This window comes from Corylus avellana, chromosome ca10 (genome assembly GCF_901000735.1).
Source record: "Corylus avellana chromosome ca10, CavTom2PMs-1.0".
In the NCBI taxonomy this organism is placed as follows: domain Eukaryota; kingdom Viridiplantae; phylum Streptophyta; class Magnoliopsida; order Fagales; family Betulaceae; genus Corylus; species Corylus avellana.
In genome coordinates, this window is record NC_081550.1 from 17,756,648 (window position 1) to 17,765,496 (window position 8,849).

An 8,849-nucleotide genomic window follows, 5' to 3' on the forward strand; every position below is an offset into this window, starting at 1 on the left:
GTTTTCTTCAATCGATTCGGGTTGTCTTGGGTTATGCCTATATGAGTAGTCGACTTATATGCGTGTTGGTAAACTACTAGTAGAGCTCAGGGTACTGCTTGCTGTGTAGCCTGTGTGGAAGATGATACCTTCGTGTTTGTTATGGTGTCTATGAATGAAAAGAAACGACAAAATGTCTATGAATGAAAAGAACGGACAAAAGTTTTAAGAACCGTGAAAGAACTTTGGAAGAGGTTAAAAATTTATTTTTTATACTCAATATGTCTAGACAACTGCTTTCGTTTTTCCTTTGGTGATTAGTTATCACAATTTTCTTCTTTTTCCTCTAGCTAGATATTTTCTCATATATACTTTTTATGTACTTGGAGGTGCCTTACGCTTTTAATAATATCTCAATTACTTATTAAAAAAAAAAGTTAATAATTGTAATATATTAGACTTGTATGTTACTAGTTAACATGTTACACTTATTAGTTAATACAAGTTAACTCGCTAAAACATATTACACTTCAAATGTTTTTCTTTTTCAGTTTTAATTGCATAAGTTCTTAGAAAATGTGAAATAGATCTTTCCGTTGGTTTTTTGTTTGAAATTGTGTTGTCCGTTAGTAACACGTCAACATTTTTGCCACATCATATTAAAATAATATTTTTTAATGTGATGTGGCAAAAATGTTGACTTGGCACTATCGAACGACACATTTTCGAACAAAAAACCAGCAAAATGTTCTATTGCACCTTTCCAATAAAATTAGGCGGTTAAAACTGAAAAAATAAAATATTTAAGGTGTAATCTATTTTGGCGCGTTGACTCAGGGATTTATCTCAAAAATGCCTTATGTTAAATTAACTAATAACATAATATCTAGTCACATACAAGTCTAACATATTGTAATTATTAACTAGCACTTATATATTAACTAATAAGTTATAACTATAGACTATAGTATAAGTGACTATGAGAGTAACTAATACTAATATATTATATATAACTATAGTATAAATATATAATTATATAAGGCATATTATATAATATAGTATACAACTATAGTCTTTAGATGAAAATATGTTATTATATATAGCTAGAGGGTAGACAACATAGTATATGTATAATGTGAGTAAGTAGTACTAGTTAATAGTTATATATTATACTTATGAATTAATATACTTGTTATTGGTCAATATGTTTATACTAGTTACTATGTCGCTGGTTAATAATTATAATATATTAGACTTATATGTTAACCTATTAACTTATAAAATAAATTCCATTTTTTTTTACATTATTTCTTGATAAGGAACAACCAACAACAAGAAAACATAGAGCCGTTCTTCCCTCCTACCATTCCCTGTCCATGTTCCTCTAGTAGCAATGTTCAGTGTCTTCTCTGTAATCTCTTCTAGACTCTGTTTCTATTGGTTTCATTTTAGATCTAGATCTAGTTTTTCAAACTCATATCTACTCGTCTTCCCTAGCCAAAGCGTGTCTTCTCGAGGATGTCTACAATGGCGTGCTCCTCCACTACTGGTTCTAATAAGGATTTTTTTTTTTTTTAGTTTTTGTCCTAGTCTTTGGGTCGAGAACGTAAATTATTTTTCTGACCTTTTAGGCCGAGAAGGAATAGATCGGTGTGGGAGATTCTCCCACAGCCGAAAAATAAAGTTTGAAAATTTGGGTTACCCATATCTTAAATGTAGTCTGCCTGGAACAGATCTGTTTCATAACTGTAATTGTATATGGGTTAGCGGAAACTGAAGTTATAGATAGTAATTGATTGTAAGAATTTTCTAATTGCATCTATGATTTTGTAACCTCATAGTTTTACGCTCTATGATGTAAGAGCTTTATGCTCTTGATTTTTTATCAATGAAATCTGACAAGATTTCCATTAAAAAAAAAAACATATTAACTCATAACTAGTAGCATATTAACTAGTAACATCGAAGTTTAACATATTATAATTATTAACTACATATTGACTAATAGCTAGTAACATATTAACTAATAAGTGTAACATAACTGATTGATATGTTACACTTATTAGTTAATATTTTACTAGTTATTAGTCAATATGTAGTTAAAAATTATAATATGTTAGAATTATAAGTTATTAACAAGTAACGTATAACTCTTTAACATATTATAATTATGGGAAAATATATTATAAGTCCCTAAGTCAATGCGCCAAAATTAAAAACTCTCTAGACTTTTTTTTTTCGACAATTTACTCCCTATGTCAATCGAAACTACAATAAACTCCCTATCGTCAATTTTTGTTAACTGTCGTTATTTTTATTTAAACGAACCATTTCGCTTAAGTTCACTTCAGTCGATTTTTTGTATCCTACATGTCAACATTGGACACGTAGGATCAAAACTCACCGTTTTGGACTATCCAAAACGGTGAGTTTTGGCTTAAACTTGAGGGTTTATTTTTTTGAAACCCCCAATTTCAAAGAACACGATCTAGATTGTGAAACCACCAAGCCACCTCAAGCGCAGAACCCACCGACGCAAAACCCACCGGCGACAGTACTCATCGGCACAACCACTCAGTCCGGTATTAGTTCTCTGGCTAGGGTTCCGCGAAATCTAAAAATTTTGATTCAAAAAATTTTGGTTCGACGAAGGTATTTTATGGAATTTGTTTGTGGGGTTTGTTGATTCAAAGAAATGGAAGCTTTTTATAGTAGTTTTAGGAATCTTTTTGTTGTTCATGGTTTCTGGTGGTGTGTTACTAATCTACGTAGTGAGTTACTAGACCGGAGAATTGTAAAACTATATAAAAGGCTTCAATTTCTTTCAATCAACAAAACCCACAAACAAATTCCAGAAAATACCTTCGTCAAACCAAAATTTTTTGAATCAAAATTTTTAGATTTCACGGAACCCTAGCCGGAGAACTAACGCCAAACTAAGTGGTTGCGCTGGTGGGTTGTCGCCGGTGGGTTTTGTCGGTGGTGGGTTCTGCGCTTGAGGTGGCTTGGTGGTTTCATGATCTAGATCATGTTCTTTGGAATTGGGGATTTCAAAAAAATAAACCCTCAAGTTTAAGCCAAAACTCACCGTTTTGGATGGTTCAAAACGGTGAGTTTTGATCCTATGTGTCCAATGTGAACACGTAGGATACAAAAAATTGACTGAAGTGGACTTAAATGAAATGGTTCGTTTAAATAAAAATAACAGCAGTTAATGAAAATTGACAGTAGGGAGTTTATTGTAGTTTCGATTGACCTAGAAATAAATTGTCGAAAGAAAAAAAAACCTAGGGAGTTTTTAATTTTGGCGCGTTGACTTAGGGACTTATAATATATTTTCCCTATAATTATTAACTAGTAACATATTAACTAATAACTAGTAACATAGCCAATACTAAACTAGTAGCATGTTGTATGTTACTAGTTAATATGATACACTTGTTAGTTAATCTGTAAGTACTAGTTCATATGTTAGTACTAGTTTTTTTTTTTTTTAATGGGAATCTTGTCAAAAGATCACGAGCATAAAGCTTTTACATCACAGAGCGTAAAGCTCTGATAAATCAAAGCCAAAAATTATAAGGTTACAAAATCATAGATACAATCAAAAAATTCTTACAATCAAATACTATCTATGACTTCAGCTTCCACTAATCCATGTACAATTACAGTTATAAAACAGATATGCTCCGGACATACTAAATCTAAGACATAGATAGCCCAAATTCCCAAACTTTATTTTCCAACCATGAGAGATAATCTCCCACACCGATTTACTCCTCCTCAACCTAAAAAGTAAGGAAAACAACTCACTATGTCGACCCAAAGACCATGACAAAAATAACAAAAAGTCAAAATAAAAAACACAAAATCCTCAATACAAGCAGCAAAGGAGCACGATATCGTAAACATCCCTGAGAAGACACGCCTTGGCTAGTAAAAACGAGTAAATTTGAGTTTGAAACACTAGATCTAAAACAAAACCGCCAAAAACGAAGTCCAGAAGAGACTACAAAGAAGACACCGAACATTGCTACCAGAGAGATAGGGATAGGAAAAGGGAGGAGGGAATAATGGCTCCTTTGTGTTTTCTCATCGTTGAAATTTGGATGGTATTTGATAACAAGACAAACCACAGTAAAATTGTATATGTTAGTACTAGTTAATATTAACTAATAGTACTAAAATATTAACTAGTAACATATTAACTAAAAGCATCTCCAGGTAAAATAGCTAATCAAAAAGTGCAATTTTTATTTTAGCTACGGTTTTTTTTCGATACTCAATCCAATAGATTCTCTATTCTATCCAACGGTTGGGAAAAAGAGTTGTTTTTAATCCAATAGCAGCAATTGCAGATGTTAAAACCGAGGTAACGTTCCACCTGCATTACTCCCAGTCGTCCGATCTTCAAATTAATTTGAGCCAATGATTTTTTTTAAAAAAAAAAAATATCTCCCAATGCACAGTCCACATGTCATTCATGCGAAAATCCTCAAAATCCCTCAAAACACTTTTTCAACCATAACCAAAATTAATCATAATCCTAGTTGTTGCTTCAAACATCGATTGAAACTCCAAATCTTTAAGGCTTGTGAGTGTTTTGTCACAAAAACGAAAAGGAACAAAAAAAAAAACAGAAAGAAAGAAAAGAAAAAGAAGAAGAAAACATATATATATAGAGAAAGAGAGATCTCTCAACACTGTGGGTGGCGACGCTGTGTGTCGACGAGGTGAGCGTGAATCGAAGGGCGGTTGTTGGTGGGTCTTCAAAGCTGGCTTTGGTGGCGCAACCACCACCGAGCGGTCTCCGACCACGGAGCATGTCAGAGTAGCCGTTCCACATGGTCGCCAACCTTAGGGCGTTGTTTTTTCCCGGTTGGATGTTGGAGAGAGTGGATCTGTGTGGGCTTCAATCATTGAAAGGGGATGTTTGTGGGGGCTGCCAGCTGTTGCCAGTGGCCGCCACTCATTGTGTGGGGCAATGTGAGAGAGATTGAGCAATGTAATGAGCTGCATATGGGTTGTCGTGTGACGATGTGAGATAAAAGAAATGGACGTAAACAGGAGAGCAACCAAAGGAAGGGGCAGTGGCTATTACCACCACCGTTGGAGGTTGTCGCCTGCCATAGGCAAACGGTCATTAGGCACCTAATGGCGGGGGTATATTGTACTAATTTTCTTTAGTTAAAATGTAACAGCCCAAAGAAAAGCGCTAGCCACATCTGCGCTATCACCGCAAAATGACTAGTCAATTTGGAGCTTTCTTAGAATCACTTATAAACCGTTCACTCTCTATGTGGGAAACTCAACTTCCCAATATGGGACTAGGGTGTTATAGACCCTCGCTTTATCCCCTAACATCCTCGTTAGGGCTACGCCATGCAATATTGACAGTACCACATGGCGTTACTAGATGGCTCTAATACCATTTGTAACGACTTAGGGAAAAGCGTTGGTCACATCTGTGTTATCACTCCCAATTAACTAGTCTTTTTGGGGTGATAAGCGCATATGTGATTAGTGCTTTTCCCTTTGTCGTTATATACAATTTTACAAAATTCCAATTGAGTTCGAGCAAGCTCAAACATGGCTGGTTCTTCACAAGCCGAGTTCAACCTCCCGAACAAGATATTTGAGCCAAGTCAGGCCAACCCAAACTCAGGTATGTTAGAGCATATTATGAAGTTTCTAGAATTATGTCACAGTTAAAGACTATAGTTGAAGTCTATTCATAGTTAAAGACTTTCACCTAGCTGCAGTTGAAGTATAGTCACAGTTGAAAACTATCACTAGCTAGAGTAAAAGTCTATTTGTATCCGACATGATTCTCCTATAAATAAGAGCATGTTATATTGTAAATATCACTTAGAGAAATGTAACCTTAGGGCTTTATCCCATGGATGTAGGTCATATACTGAAACCGAACCACGTAAATCTATGTCCTTACTATTATTATTTCCACTTTATAATTATTTGTTCAACGCATTATTAGTTTCTATATGGTATCAGAGTTAAAGGCCAACACAAGTCTCGATCCTGTAGATTTCAAAATTTTATTTTCTTCCAATTTGTATTTTCTATTTCTTTTGGGTCGTTTAGCTCAACAATGAGTATTACATCAGTGAGCCAATCGTATCGAAGCTCGTGCCAATGTACTACAGTCGATCGTCCCAGATCTCTTCGGAACAACGTCATACAAGGCTCGAAGTGCCACACACACCCCCTGAAGTTTTTGTCACGTGCCACCACCGACCACCACACGCCGCCAACATCAATTGGTTCAAAGAAAAACCACCAGATCTTAGATCGAAGGCTGCCGATCTACACATCCCCATCAAAATCAGCCCAATCTGTGCATTGGCGCGCCCTCATGCGTTGCGCCGCCTCCGGCTGTTCCCGATCAACTATCGTTGACAGTCACAATCAAATCCTTCTACTCTAGCTAGTGATAATTTTTAACTGTGACTAGACTTTAATTGCAGCTAGGTGATAGTCTTCAATTGTGACTAATTATAGAACTCCATAATATGTTCTAACAAGGTTGACTCAAATACCAGCCCTACTTGCTCAACTCATATAATCAATAGAAGGCAATGCACTTGTGATTTGTAATTAACTAGAGATTATAGCTTGATAAAGGTATATAAAACAAGAAGAGTACACACTAATTGCAAAATGGAATTACTTGACCCATATTCGTGAGTTTCTCAATAAAACCTTATGGAAAATCAATCTGCAATATTCATCATTTCCCAATAAGGTTCATTTTAAACCTAGAAGTAAATGATCCCATCTCTAGGATTAAAATAAAAAAAAGGAAACATATATAAGATCTTTCAACAAAGGCTAGAAAGAAGTTGAAAAAGTGCATGCAAATCGTCATACTTCTTTGTCTTTGCCTCACTAAATAAGCTGCTTGAAAACTACGTGATATCTAGAATAATGGTGAAGAAGAAGAAAATGTCAAAAGGGAACAATACATCGGTGGTTACTAACCCAATATACTAACATAACCGTAAGAAAGACATGGCAGCGGCAACAATTATGTACTAACTAATTCACATGCAACAAAAACATTAGTGTATGAAAATATATTACATGATAAAATGCGAGTCAGAGATATTCCCAGATGAAATTTGAAGGCTTAAAGAAACTCTTTATGGTACCAAAAGCACAAATTAGTTGCTTCCACAACAAATTTAGTACATCAGATCATAAAAGAAAAGCAATGGTTGTGCACGTTGGTTCATTAGCAACCAGAGGAGCTCATAAGCTACAAGTACATATTAAATTTCAACTTTATCTGTTATGTCACACATAATGGTAATCATGAGGTAATTTGCAACACCTTTTCTCTTCTTCATCCCTCTAAGACCATAATTTCAAGCATCCCAAAATCACCAATAGGGTAAAAAAAAAATTATGGCTGGCTCCAGGTAGCATTCTAAAAGGGCCTACAAATTACTCCAACACTAAATTAACAATAACGGGATTTTTTTTATAGGAATTTGAAACAGGGATATCCGTTTATTTCTATCAATACTAGGTAAATATTAGTATTTGTAATTAAAAAAAAAAAAAGTACAGCAGGATTCAAGTGCATGAGCAAGATACCCATGTAAGAATCAAGCACTCAAACCAATTTAATTCGTTAACAGTCAAAGATCTTGACGGTGTATCAACAAAGATCAACAGAATAGGGGGGAAAAAACTAAAATCAACAACATTATTCCAAAACTTAGGAAAAAGATTCAAACTGGATATATATAAACAACAATATAGATAAAAGGTAAAAATAAAGGTCGTGAAACAGATAGAGTTAGCAGAAAGAATGCACAATGAGAAGGGAGGAAGGTCTCGTACCTACCAAGCGCAGGCCCCGTTGAAACAGCCATTCAATGGAAAAGAACCCAGATCTGACTTGAAGGTTAGGATGATGAAAAAAGATCTTTTAAGAGATTTAGGGTTTAGGGTTTAGAGATTTAGGATTTAGGTTTTCACAAGGTCAAGGAAACTGAGCGAGAATCGAGTGGCAAGAACAATAGATCGTGGAATATGGCATGAAAATTCCGGTGACAAAATCTAAGCAATCAGATATTTGGGGTCAAAAAAAATTATGTTCTTTAGGTATAGGAGGGATCGTGCATGAAGAAATCATGCTGGATTATGGATGGGTTTCCTCCGGCAGGTGTCTCATTGATTGGATTTGGGACGGTGCTACTAGGCACAAATGATCATATATAGGAAGATGGTGAAATCAAGCTATGATTCCAATCAGTGCAATCGCCGTCAACGAAAAACGCCGAGTCTCGGATACAAAAGTGTCGCTATTTGGAGAGGAATGCCGCTGAGATCTTCATCCAAAACGTTTCGAGTGCGTCACCGAATTTTTGGGTATGACAAAAACGTAGAAGACAGCTGTCAGCTGCCATGATTGATAAGAAACTGATTGAACTTATCTACATTATTAAAAAAAATTAAAAAAACTATCACATATTTATTGTAATTTTTTAGTAGTACATTTAATTTTATTCTCTTGCTTTTTCATTAAAAACTTTAAATTAAATTGGGTAAATATATTATAAGTCTTAGAGTCAATTCGCCAAAACTAAAAAATTATTAGGGTTTTTTTTCAAATTTTTACTCTGTAGGTTAATCGAAATGCCAATAAAATTTCTATCGTTAGATTTTTGTAATGCCCGTTATCCCAATCAAAACATACAGTTTTATCACATCAGCATAATAATTTTTTATTAATTTAATTTAAAAATTATTTAAAAAAAAAAAAAAAAAGAAGTTGAAAAGGTGACCAACAGTGGGGTTGCCACCCCATATGGGGTGGCCACAAGCCACCCGAGGGGTGGGTA

General features: G+C 34.8%; 1 long non-coding RNA gene across 1 annotated transcript in view; it reads right to left on the reverse strand.

Annotated features, from left to right (window-relative positions):
- The window catches only part of LOC132163470 (uncharacterized), an 11,926-nt gene extending 3,548 nt beyond the window's left edge, over positions 1 to 8,378 (reverse strand). The window contains exon 1 of the long non-coding RNA XR_009438303.1: positions 7,846 to 8,378. This is a non-coding gene — a long non-coding RNA (uncharacterized LOC132163470). The remainder of the gene's footprint in view (positions 1 to 7,845) is intronic.
- Positions 8,379 to 8,849: the final 471 nt, after the last annotated feature.